Genomic DNA, 10,886 nt, shown 5'->3' with positions numbered 1-10,886 from the left:
AGTCAACTCATACATATGCATCATATTTATCCAACAGCTCTTCCTTATTGCTCCAATCAGCACTAGCCAGTCTCGGTGGACTTTATAAATACATACAAATAGTATAAAGAGCTGTGGAAAAGCCTCTCTTCTACTTCACTGCAGAGTGCTCAGAGTTGAAAGCTTTTCTGGAGACCTCATAATTTAGGGGTTTTTTCCCTTCCTCTTCTTCCGCAACACTCCCCAACAGGTAACAGAGAAATTACCTTTGTTATATTCAAATGTTGCTACTGATGATTTTGGGACTTGAACTGGTTAGTCCATAAAAAGATATCTGCCATGTTTTTTTTTCTTTTTCTACAGGGTAAAAGTGATAGCTGAGCATTTGAAGACAGTACTGAATATGCAAACTTTGACGGCAGTGCTATGAAAGAAGAATCAGTCAAAAATAAACACATAAGACTGTCTTATTTTCTTTAGAAACATTTTATAATCTGTTCAGAAGATCTTTTCAAAATCTGTTCAGTTTCTAAATTCTAGTCATCCTTTTGTCTTTTCAAGCAGCCAGTTGTGTTTTGATTGCAGATTTGCCTGGCTGTTTGCAGCTTCATCAGCTGCTGAGCACTAAAACGAAGCGCGTTCTACAAAGCACCAAAGAAGGATGATCATTGGGAACCTCAGTGGATTGAGTGAATTCAGACTCCTGGGTTTTCCTGAAATCTCTCATTTGCACCCTTTGCTCTTTGTAGTTTTATGATCTCTTTATATCCTCACCTTGATGGCTAACACAGTGATAGTTTTCATTATAAACAGTGACAATACCCTTCATACCCCCATGTACTTCTTCCTCACTCAGCTGTCCTGTTTGGATATCTGCTATTTATCAGTCATTATCCCAACTATTCTGGAGAACCTGCTGGTGGGAACAGTAAGTATTTCCCAGACAAGATGTGCACTGCAAATGTTTTTCTTCCTTTTCTTTGGAGTTGCTGAATGTTTTCTCTTGGCTGCCATGTCCCTGGATCGTTATTTTGCCATTTGCTACCCCTTGCATTACACAATCATCATGAGCAGCAGGGTCTGCAGGAGCCTGGTGGCTGGGAGTTACATCTGTGGAGCTGCTGTGGCCTTGGTTCACACCCTCACAACGTTCAGCTCACCCCTGTGTGGCTCTACCATCGACCGCTTCTTCTGTGAGATTCAGCCTTTCCTGGACCTGCACTGTGGCAACACTTTCCAAAGAGAAATCCAAGTCATTGTGGTGGCTGTCTTTGCTATTCTCAGCCCTTTCTTACTGATCATTTATTCCTATATTCGTATAATCTCCACAAGTCTTCACATGGCATCAGCTGAGAGCCGACAGAAAGCGTTTTCCACTTGCTCCTCACACCTCTTGGTTGTGGCTCTTTTTTATGGCACTGCAAGCTCCATGTACCTGCCTGGGCCAGTTTTGGCCTGCATCAGCTCCACGTCCTGCCTCAGGACACCCAGGCTCTGCGCTGACATCTGGGCTCACCTCTGCAGCTTTCCTGTCCTCCCCAGGGAGTTTGCTGAATAAAATAATCCTCGAGAAAGGACATATGACACAAGCCTAGGAGTCAGCAGCACCCCAGGAGAGTTCAGCAAGGTGCTGGGTAGGGGATTAGGTGAGGGGAAGAACTGAAATAAAATGCGCATTTTTGCCTGGATTTGCGAAAGACAACAAGAAAGAAATACAGGACCTCGAAATGCAAACCCACTTGATGGGAGAGGCAGGTGAGCATCTCTGCTTCAGGAATTACACAATGCACTCCACTGCAGCTTGCAGACAAGGATCCTGGCACTTGATCCCAGCATCCTCCACCCTCTGCCCCATGGATTTACACAGGCCCAAAGCCCCAGTGGTCACTGAAAACATCCAGCTGTCCACACTTTGCAACCTGCTCCTGGGTTCTGCAGCCTGTGGAGAAAGAGAAATTCCCGCTCTAGAAAAAGAGGCAGATCTGAGCTGGGCTTTCTCAAAGCACACTGAAGGCAGAGGTGGGTTTCTCTGTGCTGTTTGGGAAGTGGCACAAGAGCCACAAGGGAATCAGAGAGAGATTCTCAACTCCAGAGGCACTGCTGAGTGCAGCCTCTCCTGACAGCAGCTAGGCTCCAGCCCCTGAGGTGCCCTGTGCCTCCAAACAGAGGTGCCCGAGCCTCTGACCTGCACTGACCAGGCCTGCCACAGCTCCGTGTCACACCGACCACTGCAGTGTCCAGCCTTGCCCTCCTCCAGCCAGTCCCTTTTACAGCCTGCTCCAACCTCCACCTTACATCAAACCCCACTGATGACACCCACTGCTCCCTCTGACCTGCAGGGGGAGGAACATTTCCTCATTTGCTCTTGTGGCCAGTGGCACCTCTGTAGCAGATTTTGTGTCCTGCTCAGTGCCCCTGAGCTGGCTTTGTGCTGCTGGACCTGTCCCAGTCCCCAAAGCAAGGCTCTGGCTGAGTCTCCAAAACAGCCCTGATATGGGGGACGTTTATGGATATGAAAAGACGAGATTTTAGAAGCAGCTTTTGGTGATTTTGTAGAAGTAGAGAAACAGCCTGTACTGAGGACACATAGAAGATCAGCTATTAAGCTTGGTTGTTAGGTAGTTACTAGGTAGAAGTCATATAGGTAAGATGTATATTGGTGAAACTCAGCAAAGCGGGACCTAGGTGTTTATCAAAAATTGATAAAGCAGAACTTTGTGGCTTGAATCCAACAAAATCAAGCTCTTCATCTTTGGCAAGAGCAAAGTGACCTGAAAAATAGCCAAACCTCCAGTGCGCCTGCCCAGAAGTGAAGATCAACCTGAAGAAGACGTTGGCCTTCCTCCCGAGACCCCAAGTCACAACCGCCAGGAGGTGTGACAGCTAATCAGAATAGGAAATGAGAAAAGGCGGGAAATGGGCAGGTGCGGAGGTGTGGGTTTGTGGGATCAATGTGTATTTAAACCTGGAGCTTTTCCTCACCAGGTACGCAGACGTTGGAGGAGATATCCCCCAGTGTGTCCCAGCTGGAAATAAAACATTACTGCTTTACAATTTTCTAATGGTGAAGTCCTTCTTCTACGATTCAGCCCCAATTCCCCAGAAGAGCCTGGCGCTCCTGCAGCAGTCTGGCTGGGGAAGGTCAAAGCCACACCAAGGAATGGCTTGGCCTGGGACGGGAGCACCGCCCGGCCCGCCCCACGCAGAGCCCCAGGGACAGCTCTGGGAGCGCGTGGGCTGGGGAGGGAAGAGGGCAGGGAGAGAGAGAAAACTCCCAGCACTTTGGGTCTGGAGCAGGCAGGGGAACTCCAAGGCCTCCCGAGCCTCCCTGCAAGTGACCAAAATGTCCCCAAGCCGCCCCAAAGCAGCTCCCAGCTGTTTTGGGAGTAAAAAGCTGTTCTATCTATTGAAAGGCCTTCAGGTACATGTAGGGCAGAAAAAGGCCCCCAAGGGCTACACCCAATAATGGACCCCGGGTCACGGGTTTTCACACTTTTATGAGGTTGGTCCATTTGCATATCGGGGCTTAATCTTCCTCTTCCAGCTTCGGGTAATGAAGTTACTCCCAGTTTGCTCCCCCCAGCTGACTTTTGTTTCCATTTCTCAGGGCCTGAGGCAGTGAGGTGTCCTTGATTGCCAGGCCTGGAGAGGAATTGTTGTGTCTGACCAAAATGGGGAGACAGCAGCCCACACTGTATATGGAGTTTAGAGTTCTACACTACAGAATTGCAGGATTACAAATTTATGAAAAAAGCGAAAATCTTAAGGCATCAGGGGTGAATAGCAACCAGCTGCCTGCCTCCTTGGAGCACGAGGAACACCAACTGCCTGCTGCACAGGCCAAAACCAGGCGGGTCAAGTGCAGCAGGAACAGAACTGCCTCCAAGCACCCTGAGTGGGAACCTGGCTAAAGCTGTGTCTGATGAAACCCAGCCTAAGCAGGCCTGGAGGAAGGAGGGAATGTGAAGCTGCTAAAAAGCTGCCCAGGAGAGGCAGCAACTGGGTGTGGGCCTGGCAGCCAAGGCTCACCCAACACAGCCTCTGGAGGTGCCAGTCCAGTGTCAGGCCATGGGTGTACCTTGAGGGCAGATAAAATTCACTGGGAATGACCCTGTGACAGCTTGGGTGAGCCTCAGAGGCACAGGAGTGTGCCTGGGAGGAGTGGAACAGAAATCCCCAGCAGCCTGCATGCCAGAGAGAGCTGTGATCGGCCTTGTGCCAGCTCTGGGCAGGCCTGCACTGTGTGGGCTCTGTGCTTTGGGGGAGGAGTCACAGAATCACAGAATCATTAGGTTGGGAGAGACCTCCAAGACCATCAAGTCCAATCCAACGCTAACCTCAACTAAACCATGGCACCAAGTGTCACATCCAGTCTTTTCTTAAACGCATCTTTTCTTAATCCACCACCTCCCCAGGTAGACCACTGCAATACTTTATTATCCTTTCTGTAAAAACTTTTTTCCTAATATCCAGCCTGTATTTCCCTTGGTGAAGCTTAAGACTGTGTCCTCTTGTTCTGTCAGTTGCTGCCTGGAGAAAGAGACCAACCACCACCTGACTACAGCCACCTTTCAGGGAGTTGTAGAGAGTGATGAGGTCACCTCTGAGTCTCCTTTTCTCCAGGCTAAACATCCCCAGCTCCCTCAGTCATTCCTCACAGGGTTTGTGTTCCAGACCCCTCACCAGCCTCATTGCCTCCTCTGGATGTGCTCAAGCGTCTCCACGTCCTAAACTGAGGGGCCAGAACTGGACACAGCACTCGAGGTGCTGCCTCCCCAATGCTGAGTACAAGGGAAGAATGACCTCCCTGCTCCTGCTGGCCACACCATTCCTGATCCAGGCCAGGAGCCATTGGCCTTCTTGGCCACCTGGGCACACTGCTGGCTCATGTTCAGTCAGCTGTGTACCAGAACCCCCAGGGCCCTTTCTGCCTGGGCACTGTCCAGCCACACCGTCCCCAGCCTATAACGTTGCAGGGGGTTTTTGTGGCCAGAATGCAGGACTCGGTACTTGGATTTATTAAACTTCACCCTATTGGATGAAGGAGTGGCAGCACTGCCAGCCTGTCAATGAAATTAACTCCCCCCTTCATCAGCAGGTGTCTCAGTGACTTCCACCTGTGACAGGAACCGTGTGAGTTCCTGTGCCCAGGAACCACGTGGCTCGGTGGTCTCCATGGGCCTCATCCCTGTGTGGCCCCGTGTCACAGAGGGGCAGAGATGTGACACCTCTGCAGTGATTGTGACCTCACCTGCCCAATGACTCCACCTGAGCCCACTTACCTCAGGGTTGGTATCCTGAAAGCAGGCTAACAAAAGAGCTGGCCTTCAGGATAACTCAGCATCGGTTTTCGCTACTGACATGGCAGTCTATTGAAGAAATTTGTTTACTTTTGACCAGTATTGTTTACTGTTGTCTTCAGCTTTCATCCTGTCAAAGGTAATCATGATTTGACTCTTGGGATAGATGGCGGAAGGAGGTATGGGATGAAAGTCCAGGCTGGTTTATACCTTCCTAGCTGAAGGCTGAGCTGTCACGCCTTCGTAGGCTACCCAGATACAGCCTAGGCTAGAATCCTTATTTGCTGATTCTCTTTTCTTTACTATAGTCTAGGATAGCTAATTAGGGGGTGACTGTAGTGTGTAGTGTGCAGCATGGCAAAAAGCCCACCTTGGCTGCTGCAGGGGGGAGGGAGGCAGAAAAGGCGGAAAAAGGAGAGCAGCAAAGGCAGGAGTTAAGTCAGTGGCTGAAAGCTGGTCACTCCTGCAGAGGAGGTGGGAAAGCCACAGAGAGTCTGCTGTTGATGCTGTGACAGCAGCAGCAGGGCCTCTTCAGAGAAGGTAACCTGCACTGGGGCACTTCAGAAGGAGCCTTGAACCTCCTGTGCCCTGGGGCTCTGACACTGATCACAAAGGTGTGAGCCTGCAGTTCAGCAGCTGGTACAAGCATCACTGAAAGTCTTGATGGCAAATGCTGTTCCATAGGTTGTATTTCTTTGGGGTTTTTATACTTTTGGTGAGCTGCAGTAATTTCTTTGCAATCAGGTGACAGGATTGACACTGATCTCTTTCTGGAGCACGTCCTGATCTCCTTGGTCATCGAGAGCCGTGCCCTCTGTTCCTGAGAGAGGAGGCAATGACCACACCAGGGAACAATTCCTGTGAGTAACAGCCTCACTGGCAGGTTTGGACTTTGTGAATCCCACAGGCAACTGACATGACTGGTGGTCAGATCCCAGAGTGATGTGCACACATCCTAGAGTGAACTCTGGGATGTTTCCTGAGAGCAGCCAGACTGAGCCAGGTGCTTATGATTAGTCACAGGAAAACACCTTTTGTCTCTCCTGTGTCACTATGTACAGGCCTCTGAAGCATCGTTGCTCACAGAGAGGTCTGACATCCTGGAGTTACCTTTTGTGATCAGCACTTGCTCGTTTTCAATAAGTTACAATCAGTTGCAATCTGGGAAAGCAATGCAATCTGCAACTCTGGTGAGAAAGGGAGGTACCCTGAGGCCCAGAAATCAGAGTTGGGGTTTGTTGGACTCTTGGCAAAGTAAGCAGGGGACCAGACTTTTCCCAACCAGTAAATTTCAATGGCAGTGCTAGGCTTCCCCTGATACGGAGTTGAAGGTTTGAGCTGGTTGTCCTGACTGCTTGTGTAGAAAATTCAAAGTTTAAATGTGCTTTTGTTCCTCCCCTCATCTCCTTTCAAATGGCGTTTCTCTGCAGTCGTTGCTGAGGGAATGGCTCCTCCAGAAAGGATCCTCTTTCCACCGGAGAAGATTTGCATGGTCTGGCAGCAGAGTCAGAGGGCTGGAACAGGGCTCCTCAATGTGGGCAACACGTGCTTCCTCAACTCTGTCCTGCAGTGCCTGACCTACACCCCCCCACTGGCCAACTACCTGCTGTCCCGAGAGCACAGCCGGACCTGTGAGTGCTTTTGGAACATCTCCTGAAAACCTCTGAATCAAATACCAAAGATTCCCAGAACCTGGAATCCCATTTGGGAGAACAGCAGCCCTTTGTCAGCCCCATGAGTTTATGTTCATTGAACACTCTAGCCTAGAAGCCACTTGTCCTGCCCAGCTGTCTTAGCCTTCACAAAGACACCTCTTTCTAGCTCCAAGTCTTTATTCCTGCAAGTTAAACCCTCTTGGCTTATTGCACAGAAAACTGTCAGTTTAGCATCTCTCTCAAGAACATCTCCTGCCCACTAAAATGCCCTGGGATCGTTGGGATATTGGGAGGAGTGGAGTATTGCACTGGGGTGGGAGTGGAAGAGAAGGAGTATCCCACTGCGCGGATATTTTGCTAACCCGAGGACCTTCCCTGTGTCCCTCTTCAGGTCACCAGAAGGGTTTCTGCATGCTGTGCATCATGGAAGCCCACGTTAACCAGGTCATGCATTCCCCTGTCAGTGTCATCCTGCCTCTGACTGTCCTCAGGGTTTTGACACGTAAGTCATGCCAGCTGCTTAGACAGGTTTTCTTCCCTTCTTGTGAGAGAGAACTGCAAACTTCTTCTTTCTTAGGCATTGGAGAACATTTTGAGCCTGGCAGGGAGGAAGACGCCCATGATTTCTTCTGCTGTACTGTCAATGCCATGCAGACAGCTTGTCTGAGTGGATTCAGCAAGTAAGCACAAGCAAATCACTCTCACAAAGTTCTGAACCCTTTGGACTGCTTGATGTGCTCCCCTCAAGGGAAAACCTAAACCCTGGGCTTTCAGGCCAAGCAAAACCCTTTGAGGAGATAATGCTCTGTCTTACTTCTTGTTTCCAGCTTGGACCTCTCTTCTCAATCCACTACCCTTGTCCATCAGATATTTGGGGGCTTTCTGAGATCCAGAGGTACGTTTCCACAACTCTTGCTCTCTTTGACATTGCTTGTGCCCTTCTGTCTGCCTGTGCCTGACAGTTGGTCCTGGGGCTGGTGGGACAAGGTACAATGTGTAAATGGGCAATGGCCAGTCAGCTTCCCATTGCTCAGCATTTGAATTTTTCCTTGCAGTCATCTGCTCCAACTGCAAAGCCATTTCTGACTCCTATGAGCCCTTCCTGGATGTCCCTTTGGATATCAAGGTAAGAGGCTCTGCAGTTGTGCTTGAAGACATTCCCAAGGCCCCTGCAGCTTTCCAGAGTCAACACATTTATTTCCCTTAAAAATGTAGACTGCGAACACCAAGAGATCTGGGGGGTGGGTGGGAAGGGGAATGCATGGCCTCCTGCAGAGGCCGTGGCACTGGTCTCTCTGTAGGTGCTGTTTTGAAGCTGGACAAGCAGCATTATCCTCTCTGCGCCCTTGATATATCCTCGTCCCTCTTCCCTTTGCCCTCCCATGACACCTGTCTGGCTCCCAGGCTGATGGCTTGGATTGTTGGCACCACTGCTGCCCCTGCACACTGTCATTAGTTGGAAGGAGTGGTGGTACAGGAAGGGTGCTCTTGATGGCTCCAGGAGCTGCTGGGACACAGGGAGATGTTCAGCATCATCCTCTCTTTCTGCCTCCTTCTGGATGGGTTCATGGTGGATCTCTTCAGCATCAGCTGCAGGGCTTTTCTTGTCAGCTCCTGGGAAATGTTTGGGTGAGGGAATTTCCTGCAGCTCAGCATGCTCATTTCTTACTCCCCCAGGCAGCCTTGTCCCTCGGTGCAGCCCTGGAGGACTTTGTGACACCCGAGCACCTGGACGGTGAAAACTGCTTTCAATGTAGCCAGTAAGATGATTACTGAGAACATATTAACACCAGATCCTGTGTCAGGGGGCTGCATGTCATTGAGCAGAAGTCATCTTCTGCTGGAGGTTTACTGCACACGGATGAGATGCAGCTTTTTAAAAAATATGGCAGTGAATAGCCTTAAAATAACAAAAGCTGTGTGAGACAGGAGAGCTTGCCTGTCCAGCTTGGGGTAGAACTGGGTGCATTTCAGCACTGGGCTCTGTGCTTGGTTTCAAGGTGTAAGAAGTATGCTGCTGCTTCCAAGACGTTCACAGTCCACTGCGCACCCAAGGTTCTCACGGTGTGTCTGAAAAGGTTTGACTGTTTCACCGGCGGGAAGATCCACAAGGTGTGTACACAACTGCTGGGCAGCTTTCTCCTTCTGGAACAGATTTCCCAGAGCTTGTCACGAGCCACTCGTGTTGGCTTAGTCATGTTCCCTTCTGGGGAGAGGATTCCCTTAGGAAGACAGGCAAGCTGTCTTCTCCAACAGAGCCGCTTTGGCCAAGAGCAGTTTCCGGCCACCCGAACCACGACATGTCGCTTTATGGAAAACCAGCTGTTCATGAGCCCCTAGGATGTATTTCCACACCTGTGGAGCCTGGATGTGGCAGGCTGTTCTGTGCCACAGATCAGGGTCACTTGTGAGCCCTCTTGGTGTCTCTACAGATTGTGGAGTACCCCGAGTACCTGGACCTTCGCCCGTACATGTCCCAGGCGGAGGGAGAAGCCGTCCTTTACTCCTTGTATGCTGTCCTGGTGCACAGTGGGGTCAGCTGCCATGAAGGACACTATTTCTGCTACACAAAGGTAAAGAGCAACTTCCTTCCTTCCCAATGTGGAGAATGTGTGTTGGGGAAAAGAAACTTTCCCGTCAGTGCTACTGACAGCCAAGGTTTTGGGGCAGAAGATCTCTTTAGGTGCTGGACTGGTGTTTTTTTGACGTACAATTTGTTTTAGTTTTCTGCCAGTGTTTTTGGACAGAAACCATGAGGAAATCCTTGCCTTGTTTTCACAGGCCAGCAATGGGCTGTGGTACCAGATGAATGATGAGTCTGTGGAGCTTTGTTGCCTTGACACAGCTCTCCGGCAGCAAGCCTACCTGCTCTTTTATGCCAGGTAACAACCAGGATCAGATGTGTTCAGAAGGCATTTCCTTTTCCCTCTTCATTGTTTTGCTTCTCATACTCCAGAGTGTTTTTGTCACTGAATGCAATCACTACCTGCATCATTCAGTGCTATGAAACCTCTACTACCCCATGTCTCTCCTTCAGGCTGCTGCCCTGATGGAACTTGTCTGCTCTCTGATGCTGGACTTATGTAGAGAAGAGCAAGAGAATTAAAAGGGGCCTTCCAGGGAAGATGGGGAGGGACTCTTCATCAGGGAGGGTTGGACAGGATGAAGGGTATCAGTTTTCAGCTGACCCAGGGCAGGTTTACGTTAGATATTAGGAAGAAATGCTTCAGTGTGAGGGTGATGAGACAGTGGAAGGGGCTGCCCAAAGAAGTTGTGGGTGCCCCATCCCTGGAAGTGCTCAAGGCCAGGTTGGACAGGGCATGGAGAAGCCTGGTCCACTGTAAGGCATTCCTGCCCATGTCAGGGGGGTGGAACAAAATGAGCCTTAAGGTCCCTTCCCGCCCAAGCAAGTCTGTGAATTTATGAAACGGAGGCTGTGGAAGGTATAAAGGTGAGGATTTGCTGTGACAGGAGCAGACTGGGTGGGAAGGCTCTAGCTGAACTTGCCAGCAGTGGCCTTGGTTAAGTCTTCTGTGACAGAAACCTCTGCAAGAAAACGACTGAACCCCAGAGGAGGCTGCGCCAACAGCCCTAAACTGAGATGACCCTTTTTTTCTCCAGATGCTCTGATCTGAAGATTGTAGAGAAGGCTTCTTCCTCACAGGCACCACCATATGCCACTCCCTTCCTCAGCCACTGGGCAGCAGCCAGCAGCAAGCAGGCGGCTTCTGTTGGCCCACAGGGGCTGCTGGGCACGATAAAGGTAACTCTGGGATGGAGGGCCAGGGCACCAGAGGAGCAGTGGATTTCTTGCTAGGATCGCAGCATTTTTCCTTTTCCCCGTCCCACCCTGCAGCATTCTTCTCAGCCATAATGCTGCTTCCTCTCAAAGCATCCCACCTGGATTCATCCCATCTGGATCCATCCCATGTGTGGGCCTTTGGCCCTTCGG

The 10,886-nt window shown here is 50.2% G+C and overlaps 1 pseudogene; it reads left to right on the top strand.

Annotated features, from left to right (window-relative positions):
- Positions 1-640: 640 nt before the first annotated feature.
- Positions 641-3,445, top strand: LOC136301665 (olfactory receptor 10C1-like; annotated as a pseudogene).
- Positions 3,446-10,886: the final 7,441 nt, after the last annotated feature.

This window comes from Chamaea fasciata, unplaced genomic scaffold (genome assembly GCF_029207755.1).
Source record: "Chamaea fasciata isolate MVZ Bird 193981 ecotype frontalis unplaced genomic scaffold, bChaFas1.0.hap1 SCAF_27, whole genome shotgun sequence".
NCBI classification, from domain to species: domain Eukaryota; kingdom Metazoa; phylum Chordata; class Aves; order Passeriformes; family Sylviidae; genus Chamaea; species Chamaea fasciata.
This window is presented reverse-complemented; position numbering and strand designations above follow the sequence as displayed.